This window comes from Ptychodera flava, chromosome 14 (assembly GCF_041260155.1).
Source record: "Ptychodera flava strain L36383 chromosome 14, AS_Pfla_20210202, whole genome shotgun sequence".
NCBI lineage: Eukaryota > Metazoa > Hemichordata > Enteropneusta > Ptychoderidae > Ptychodera > Ptychodera flava.
The window spans coordinates 26,141,226-26,152,746 of record NC_091941.1 but is presented as its reverse complement, the minus strand read 5'-3'; positions in this window follow the sequence as shown (position 1 = coordinate 26,152,746).

Here is an 11,521-nt window from a genome sequence, read left to right as displayed (position 1 = left end):
TAATTTCTCTTTTTTATTCCTTAAAAGTACACATCCCATTTCGAAGTAAATTGCCGGCTGTTTTTAAAAGAATGACTCTCCTCCGATTCTTCATTCCGGTAAACACGACTAGCCAGAAGGCACCCGGTCCACCAGGATGGAATTTTGACATTTTGCTCAATTTCGTAAATTGTCCGTCGGAGTAGAATATGCCATGGTAACATGAAAATGTTCAAATTGCGCGCAGCGTCATTATAATAATTGCGTTCCACAGGTGTGTTTACACAACAATTGATGGTCGCTGGAATACGATTGCCGGATTCGATGCCCGTGAGATGCGGCATCGCGCTGATACGGGTAGGACATTGAATTTCAACGTTTCCAGCGACAAAATAAAACAAAGATAGTTAGCCGACTACAGAAAGGACAACTGTTCAGGAGACAACGTACTATACGCATGGTTAAATTTTGTCTATCGGTCACGTCCGTCCGCCATTTCTTGTCTACGTCATCTAAATGTTCTTAAGTCTGGCAAGCACTAGTGACAAAGCATTTTGCTCGATCAAGCCACCCTCCCGCCAAATCAGCCAGCTGTCTCTTAACCCCGGTCCCAGCTCAAATCCATTGCTCTATACTCATCTCCCATCCACTCATCCTTCCCTTTATCAGATCACCGAAGCCTTGTCCAACCATCTTCCAAGTGGTCGGGGCCATCCGTAGATCATCGTGAGGACACTGCGGTACGCTCCTTCCTATTGGCTCTTCCCTTGCGTTATTGATGACGATTCTGAATTATGAACAAATAAAAAGAGGCGAGGCAAAAACTCTGGAAAAGGTAGTGGAAACATCTTATCGAAGTCTGAGGGTCGTTTAAGGACTACGTGATCGACGGGTTTCAATGATCGATCTAGTGGTAAGAGAAGATAAAGTTCCATATTTGGTTAAATTACAATATCCTTCCACTTCATGTGGTGAATCACTTCAGCATGTCTTAACTGTGTGTCGCTTTCGTGTCCTTGCCAGAGTAATGCCGAAACCTTGGCCACATCATGTACATCGTTTTTTTCTCGGCCGCGTTATACTTAAGGTAGAATGCGCCTCGGGGACAGATATTTTGACTCTCAAACTTTTTTCAATTCTTTTCTGATTATGGGGGTTCATTTCAAAGCTTTTGGTGTAAGAAAACGTTTCACAGGCTTAATTTTTCGAAAATAAAAAATTTAATTTTTTTCTCCGTAGAGTTAACACAAGGATGGCGGCCATTTTGAATTTCAAGTATCGGTAAATCTTGAGTTATTTGTTTCTCCAATACCAAAATTTGCACGGTGACCCCAAATGTTTATTCTTGATTTTGAAAGAGAATGATTGAAATATTCCTTGAGGAAAGTTTGAGCAAAAGTTTAAGTCTTTCACTTTCGAGGCGCATACTACCTTAAGATCATATTCGTTCACATTCTAAGGATAATATGCAGAATATGATAAAAATAATTCGGAGGTCCCCGACATAGTTTCTCGCGCGATTCTTGAATAAATAATCAAAGAAAATTGAAATAAATGCCTGCATGCTTTAATACCCTTCATTAAAGACAGATACTTGGGATTGGGCAGTTGAACATTATTTAGAAATGCACGCGTTGATTCAGTCACACACGAGCCTACGCCCTCACAATTCTTACTGCTCGGTCGGACAAGAGTACTGGCACAGCGACGCACATGTCGAAAAAGTAAGGAAGAAATTTAAATGCTGTGTAATGTCAACGGCCCAGGAAAACCGAGAACCATGAAACAATTGACAATCAACGAAAGGTGACACTGGAAACAATCTTCACTGGTATACAAAGTTACGCCACTATCGAGGGAATCATCGAGTCAAATTTAAACATGATGTGATACATCTAACGAAGCAACCCGGCATAGTTAACTTCTGTTTTAGCACCGTGCCAGTATTGCTGCGGCGAAATCATACCCAAAAGCAGAATTTCCCGGAAAAATGATCCCATCAAGACAAGACAAGGCAAGGCGAGCGATCCGTATGGTCGTGAGTGGGCCCCGTCATCTCCCACAAATCGATTCTGGTCTTCATCTGGTTATTGTTTATCGAGTCATCTTGGTACTCAGTAACTATATACTTACCTATACCTACCTACCTACCTGCCTACATGCCTACCTCTATCCATCCGTCTGTCTCTTCATTCGTCCCTCCGTCTATTACACAATCCACCCATTCATCCATTTATGCATGCATGCATACATGCATACATACACACATGTACGCGTCTGTTCATTTAAATGTATGAAGAACGTATATTTATTAAACACATTGTATGTATACATACCATACACATTATAAACACATTCCATATATATATATATATATATATATATATATATATATATATATATATATATATATATATATATATATATATAATACATATGTTCGTGTACTCACAAACACGCTCATACATGTAAACACACACACATATACACACACATATATATATATATATATATATATATATATATATATATATATATATATATATATATATATATATATATATACACATATACAGTATATACATGCGCACATTATTATCCACCTGCACTATATAATTTAGCAATTGAAAGGGTATATTTAAGGCGTGATAGATTTCATTTACTCTCTATTTTTCCCCAACCATATGTAAACTTAACAGTAAATAAGATAAGCTTTTATGATCCCAAACAGATTGTGACCAGTACATCGACTTAGTGATGTTTAAAGTTGTCGCGCAGCCATCGGGTAAATTTGACTATATTTTAAATATATTTTTCATTGCTACACGTCTTGACAGTGTATCGCTTTCGGTTTAAAACGTTCCATTTGACGCCAATCCAAATATTGACACACTTTTTGGGAGCATTTAATCGTGGTATCGTGTCACGAGACACGTAAATTGAAATATTACTGTAAAAAAAAAAAAGAATGCCTGGTTAAGTAGACGCAACAACAGAGTTGAAAAGAACAGCTGCATTCAGGATCCATTTCTAGCTTCGATGGGTTTCGTAAAGTCTAAAAGATCTCTTCACTTACTTTACAGGAGTGACCCACTTTTAAGCTTTGAGAGAGAAAGAGAGAAAAAAAAACATTACTTTTACATCTTTTTTTTTTGGCAGCTAGGGTCAACATTTTCTTTAATAGTTTAACATTGATCGGGAGTGAGGAAACTCCTACATGTAGCGTATTTCCAAAGCAAATCTGTCATCGACTAAATGTTGCCGAGCCAAGTTCATGGTCCACGTCGAGACGCCACCACTTACCAATTTCCGGGTGTCTGTCTTGCGAATCATGGCCTGTGACGATGTGCGTGGCGTTCAGTTCAAGACTAACCCGGATGGAATTTTGGCAAATAATTTCGTATATGTGTGATTCCGACATTCCCATTACTATTTTCCCTTGAACAAGTTCTTCTGAAAACTGCTTGACTTGCTTTCAAAATTCATATCATCATGATTCCTTGGTTTCTCAGACGACGCTGTCAGTTGGAAACAACGATCTATCACATGTACAAACCAGGGTCCATAAGTAATGAGTTGTCTTGTTAAGTAATTTTAAAACAACTATTCAAAAGCTCTATGGATCTTCATTTGTATTCAGACCTGTACAGTTTCAGAAAATGTTTCGAAATAATCATATTTTTACACAGAACGACGAGCTACCGAAACCCGTACGGTCTAGTCAATTACGGTTTTCTTGGTAAAACAACATTGCGATTTTTGCTTTGGAACCAGTACACTTTCCGCATAGGTTTATAGCATCGAATTCGTAGCCATTGCATAAATTATGTATCGTATGTCAGGATTATAGACTAAATATTGCGTCCAGAGCATGTGTACACATTGTAATGAAACAGCATAATAAGAATATGAATCACTGATTATGAACGCCGAGAAATTACAATGCAAGCATACGGTATAATCAATTAGGGTTTTCTCAGAAAAAAATAAATGCAATTTTTTCTTAGGAACCAGTACATTTCCCATGTAGCTTTATAACATCGAATACATTGCATAAATTATATATCATATGTCAAGATTAAAAGAGTAATATTGTTTCCGGAATATGTGTACACAACGCAACGTAATGAAACAGTTTAATAGCTGATTTCGAGCGCCGAGAAATTACAATGCAAGTCAGGTATTTTTTCTTTTTGTGTTTGTTATTGTATTTCAGGGAAAAATAGAATCGGTAAAAACCCAAAAAACAGATGGCGTTTCCGAGGAACATTTTTAAAATTCTGCTCGGCCTCGGACGCGAATCAACAGACAAAGTCAATGTTAACACTGTAAGGGGCGACGTCAAAAGTTCAATGAAGGATAAAAAACTTAATTCTTTTAGTTTGGGGGTGGGGGGGTTTTGACCTAAAAAAGTTTCTATCCTACAAATCGATTTAAGGTAAAAATTGCCAGGGGAATGAATATTTTGAAAAAAATAGAGCAGAAATGCACACTTTCGTGTTGAAGCCAGCGGAGGGAGTTGTTTTAACACGGTGCAGAGCTGCACCTGGCCTAGTTAGTGTAAACAATGCAGGCTGTTGGCCTCTGTTGCACCATAGACGGTAGTTTCTCTACTGTCTATATGGTTGCACTCGGAATTTATAATTGTATTTTGCTACATTTCTGGTGCACGTGTAGTCCGCCTGAATGGAGTAGTGTGAACTGAGTTGTTACAACCACCAGGACAGTTGAGATAGTTTTTATACCTCTGGAAGGAGAAACCTGGACTTTATTGTTGTTGTTCTTGTTCATTCATTGATAAACTTCAAGTTTGTTGATAGTATGTTGTATTTACATTTGATGAAACACAAAGTGTGTTCCAATCTTAAGCCCCACTAGCTTTATCTTTTAGCATTATTTTTATGATTTTACTTTCAAACTAAAATAAGTTGATGACAATGTAGTCATTTAGGTCTGTGTACACACTTATAACTACCTGCCGGGGCTATATATGCAATTTTGAACAAGATAAAGATTACACTGCGATTACTGTAAACGTTCGCCCAAACATTAAATCACAGCCCCATGCAGAAAAGCTAAAACCTTGATACTATGCATATCGATCTGCACTGAAATCTTCATATAAACTGCACAGAGTAGTCCAAATTGTAATACATAAGGGTGAATGTTTTCAACTATGATATTGTATGTTCTGATTCCTTTTTAATATTACCAATTTTTGAAAATGGCGGAAAATCTAAATGGCCGTTAAAATTTTAATTTACATGTGAAATGTTTCTGAAAGGAATGGTTTCCTAATACAGTAAAAGTTAATATCTCTTCAGAGGGTAGATTTCAGAAAGGAGAGAATAGGTAGATAATTTGAGGTCAACAAATTTCAAGAGTTACAGCTAGTGGGGCTTTAACGATGCATTACTTTATTTCACCCCTAAATTGACTGATCCTTAGCTTTGCTTTACATAGAAAGAGCCTGGCAACAGGTTCAATATAAGTCAATTAAGTTTCTAGGGGGGGGTGGGGGGGTTTGGGGAGAAACTAAGGGAATTAAGTTTTTTATCCTACATTGAACTTTTGACGTCGCCCCTAAGATCACTCTGTCGTATATGCGATACGCTCATTGCGTCACGCGATTAAGGAATAAGGCCGTTCGTGGTTGAAGGTTTGTCACGAACTATAACTGCACGCGCACGGCATGCGACACTGCTGCCAGAAATTTGGACAAATTTTTTCAGTGTTGCATACGTTGCTGTTGTTGCAGCTGGTAGTTTAAGCCATTAATACGTCTTTTCTGGTGTTCGTCATAACATCGGATGCTACCTGTTGAGTTGTGTTCTCGTCTTCCTTGCATGCGCAATTTCCAAACTTGTAATCAAAGTTTTCCGACAAATATTCACTTTTTATTTTGCATATAAATGAGAGAACAATGATATCGCCTGCAAACAGCCCTATACGCGCCACAAAACTCAACTTGGACCTTTGCTCAAACATTTCTCCTAGAAACTCCAAAGCATTCTCTCTTTAAATCAGGAATAAAAATCGAGGGAGGGGTTACCTTGTAAATTTTGGTTCTCGATAGACATACTACCGAACATTTAATAACACTTGAATTCAAAATGGTTGCTATCCCTGTGTCAACTCTACAGGGAAAAATTTTATTTTCGATTTTCACAAAAATAATACGGTAAAATCTTAACAAAGGCGATAGATTGGAGAGGTTTTGTACAAACTTAAGAATCCGAATATCTCTCCCAGAGGCGCTTTCTGTACCTTATGATTAGTCATGCAAGCAAACCTTGATTGTGATGTGACGAACACACCATGCACAACATATTGGGATTAGTTTGACAAGGCGATCTCCATTTCGATTCATCACGTTATAGGGTCTTTGTATTCACGATGACAGTTGGCGGAGGCGGCTGACTCGACGGAAAGCTATTCCGCAAGAAAAGCGATCATAGTCCGGTACAGACAGTATATTACGCTTGAAACTGGTCGAGAAAGTTTCGAATCTCTCTTCAAACTCGGCAAAGAAAAGTGACACTGTTCGTTTTTGTCTTTTGAAAAAAGTTTGCGTCGACTCAGCTTGAAAAATTGCTAGGTTGCTAAAATATCAACTCTTCTGTTTTCATTGCATACAAAAGTTTAGCCATATTCTTCAAAACTACTTCACACGATGGCATTTCGAACTTCAGATGTTGACAAATGTTCGCCCACTTGATTCTTGAATGCGCATGCGCATTCTTGAATGCGCACTTGCGCTTGAAGCTGTGGGAAATATATATAATATATATAATATATATATATATATATATATATATATATATATATATATACATATATATGTATATATATATGTGACCAATTTGCGACTACTAGTAGATGGAATAATTACAAATAATATCGACTCCTCTGCTTGTTGAAAAACGTGCTACATGAAATAATAACTTTTGTAAAACATTAGATCACTAAGAAATATTTCAAAAATTGCAACCAAAATATTACCATTCACTAAATTGAAGCAAAAATCTCAAAGCGATGGTACCAATGAACGAAAACACGCTGTGGAAGTCCTCCATAGGTCATTGGAGCGGAGAAAGCTTTCTTGCCTGAGGGCGCACGGAAGACATTATCCTGAACCTTCCTTCTGCTTCAATGTCACAGAAACGAAAAATTTCGCGGTTTCCCTTTGTCATAAATTCTCGTCGTACTTATCAAACGCCGTGATAAATGAAATCTTGCTAAAATTCATGAACTACTTTATTGTCGGAAACAGAACACGAGTCACCTCCGTGATAAGCGACGTCACTGTTCAAGTATTTTGAAATGAATGCGCACCAGACGTGTTTTGTTCATGCAGAGCAACATGTGCTAACATCTTATAATGTGGAGCGAAGTGACGAGGACAGGCTTTTTGAAATCGTTTCACACGAAGGCGTTACAGAAGACACTTGCCGCACTCTCCAAAAAGACATGCCACCTGAATCACTCAGGGCTCTTTCTAAGCTGCAGGTCATTAACCCGAATGACGGAGCGCGGTTTATGTATCATGAGCCATTCAACATAACTTAATTGTAGACTCTCCTTGTCTACTATCATCCGAATAAATGATCAAATCGATCGTAAATTTAATCCACTGAAAAAAATCCGGAGGCCAAAGTTGGTCTGATATCCTTAATGAGATGTTTTCTTGGGGAAACTCAATGCAAGGCAAAACGAACCTGAAAGTGTCTGGGAAACGACTATTAAGTCGCCTCATGTGAGAACAGAATTACCCTAAGCCGCATCTTTGTCTGTCTTGTTTGGCAAAATATCATCCTATTCTACTCTGATGTCGTTTAAAATGCCCCTTTTAAACAGTACATGTATATGATATCTGTCAGAGACGTTAAAAAACACTTGGAAATGCAGAAATGTGTCGTTTTCTAAAAGTTCATTTGAAATCGATACATCCACTCTTTCATTGCTCAATTGTTCCAAGAACGACACTCCCCTCACCGACGCCCAAGTGTAGTTTAAGAATATAGGGAAGGGGGGGAGCAGGTTATTGAACATTTCAGCCACTGAGCGATAAAGGTGTCGTCAATACGTGTACGCCTAAATTTACCAAAACATGCCGTTTACAAGCAAGCGTGCTGACAAAAGTAAATAGCTTCATGTGAGAAAGGGAAAACTTTTGTATATTAGCGAGACAATTATGTTAAAAATACAACTCCTAGGCCTACCCAGACTGTTACAAGTGCTAAGAGATAACCTTTTATGACCTGATATTATTTGACGTTTATCACAAAATTTATCATCTATCTAAAACATTAGTTTAAGTAAGCGTTTTCGCAAGACGACAGGCTTGGAATGCATCGTGGCCTAACAATATCATATTATAGCCTAAACAAGGGGCTATGTGCCCGAGGGTAGGTGACCATTTGCCCAACGCCAGGAGGGCAAATGGTCTCATGCCTCGAGGGTAAAAAATCATTGTTTGGCTATGTTTTTATTACATACCTTTCTTTACATAGTTTTCACTCGAAACTTTTGAATTGGAGTTATTTGAACACGACAATGTGCCTTATTTAAATATTAGATGAAAATCCGTCGAAGAATAGAACAATATTCATCGTCCAATGGCGCAAAAATCACTGTTATGCAGCTTATTGATTTTTTATGCATAAATCAAAAACGTGAAATGTGATCATCTTTATATTCCGAAGTTGTCAAGTTGAAATAATTTCCGGTTCACCTTTCAAGTCAAATGATGACAGCGCGGCCCCGCTACGTCAGCAACAAGTTCCTAATGAATCCCATGGAGCGCGAGACGTTTCGATATACAAGGCATGTAATAAAGAACTACAGGTCTAAAGGATCGGTAATTAGATATCCCCAGGTGTTGTTGACAGAGATCACGTCTCCGGTATTCCCCATTACGGTGAACATTCTGTTAAGCTAAAAACTTCGATCAGATCACTCACACACGCTCAACCATCTGTGCCACCGGTCAGTGACGCTGGTCACCCGGTCGAGGAGAGCCTGCTCTATCGTAAAAAAAATCTACTGGAGGGTAGGGCGGAAAGTAAACATTTTAATGTTGGTTGATGGTCACATCAGGTGAAAAGGCCCATTTAACACCAATTATGATGTACCAGGCAGTGGTGGGCACATGCGTAACAGCTCAAGACTGCCGAAATTTGGCAGCGGCTGTATCAAGGAATGAATGGATCGGGACGGTAATTATCCATTCGGCCTTGAACCGAAAACGTCAGAGATTGCACCGTAAAAACTCCAGCGCGAGATGTTGCCGCGTAAACATTTAAACAAACTGTTTAAAAAAGTTATATTTTAGTAGAATTACGTGCAGTAACGACGATTTAAGTACCCTAAAGGTTAGTTGATCGTCGCGCGTGGGGATCAAGTAAGTCACGTCTTACGACCACCTGTTGATTCGGGCGGAAGTCAGAACACAACCGACTGCTGCATCGTCGTCTTTCGTATAGGCAAATCACTTTTTACATGTAATTCGTGAGTTCCTGTCGAGTACACATTCAAGAATGGAAAATTGACCTCTACGTGTCGCAAAACTGACAAATATTCGGTAGGTCCGAAATTTTCATGCAAAACTGATGAAGTGGGTTTATGGCATGAGGAGGAGGAGGAGGAGGAGGAGGAGGAAGAGGAGGAGGAGGAAGAGGAGGAGGAAGGAATAGACTCCTCGGTAATGACAACTTCACCGCGCGGGGACCAAATCGTAAAAAGTACTGGGAAGTCAAGAACTTGCCAAACATATAATTCAACGGCCGAGTCCGCTAATCGTAATAACGTATGTGGTCACACCTGGTCTATTTCATCTCTGTCATCGTTTAAACAACCCCTCCTGGCGCGACCGCACGTTCAGTTGAAAAGGTCCCTGTACAGAGAAACAAGTTCAAGATCACGGAACCTGGCGGCCGATGATGAAAATCACACGAGTCTATTTGGTACTGAATAACCCATTGAGTACACGCTTCATTTTTATAAGGGTCACTATTTTCATATGGGGCTCGGATAAAACTCAACCGGTACACGGTACTAAAATGGAAGTAAAGACAGCTTTTTGGGGCCAAAAATTTAAAGAGAGGCGTATCTCAATGAATCGCAAGGAATCTATAGACCAATAATAAGAGCTGTTAAGTTAACTGTTTAGTTTAATACAAAAATTTAGAAATTTGAAAAAGCAAACTGCTTATTAATCCCAGCAAGTCAGATAACGGTCATTGCTCGTATCCCATGCAAGATAGGACAAGCAGTTCAGGGAGATACTTTTCGTAGAAATATAACGGAAAAAAAATTGTGGAAAATTTACATGTACAAAGTTTATGTCAATATGTCCCAAGTCTGTATGACCATATCCCTCAGAACCTTTAAATCAAACTAGAGACCTTTAGACTATGGGTATGAGAAAACACGATGCATAAACCAAGAAACGATAATATTAGTCACTAATATTATCGTTTCTTGGAAAGTCTATAATATTCACATATACAAATTTCACCACCCTATGAACACAAGTGATTGAGATCATCCCTAGAGTACTGGAAATTCAATTCCAAGGCTATCAGACTAGCAGTTTCATATGTATGGGAACCGGTAAATCCAATATGAAAGCTTTCACACGTGGATATCGGAAATGTTTTGACCAAATACGAAAAATATTGGCCAAAAGATCTTGCACATGCAAATTTTTCGATAGCTTGAACAAGCTCGCATGAGGTGTTCTCAAGAAGCCTCAAGCGAGACGTTATGTGAAAACGGGTGACCTAGATCACGAAGTTCAAAGGCAACCGAAATGGCTGTGAATAAATTGCAGTCTCTCCTGCTTGACACAGATTTCTCTAGTGACGTGTCTTTGCATCGATATATCTCCAGATCTGCATTCCGTTACGTCACTCGATATATAGCAGACTACTGATTGCAGGGTTTGAATTTATTCATCCTCGTGTATGGTAATTAAATTTGCACTCATGAAAATGCAGAAATTTCCAACTTCTCATGCGAATTGAAAAAAGTAGTCATTAAGATCGTAACATTAATGAGGGTATTTGTAATAAGCTAAATATTGAATTTCATCGGTGTAAGACAAGTGGTATCAGAAGAAAAGATGTTTTGGTAAAAAAGTGAGAAAACAAGACTCGATGCAAATTTCATCATCACTTGAACAAAACTGAATTAGGCCATCCCTGGGTACTTACAAACCAAATTTTACTGCTATTGCACAAACAACATCAGAGAGAAATACTTTCTAAATCGAGCAAAATGAGAAAAAGTTCTCAAAAAAATAAATATTAATTTTAATATACATTTGTAGAGGAATCTCTAAGAACTGACGAATCGAATTTCCTAGCTGTACAACGGTTGGTACAGATGGTTTGACGAATCATGAGAAAGTTGGCCCAAAAATTTGCTTCATCACCATTTGACCAAAACTGGGAACTTATAAACCAACTTTGATTGGCATTTGCCGGAACAGATTAAGAGAACATTTTTTTGAGAAAATTTAGCAAAAAAGAAAAAAAAA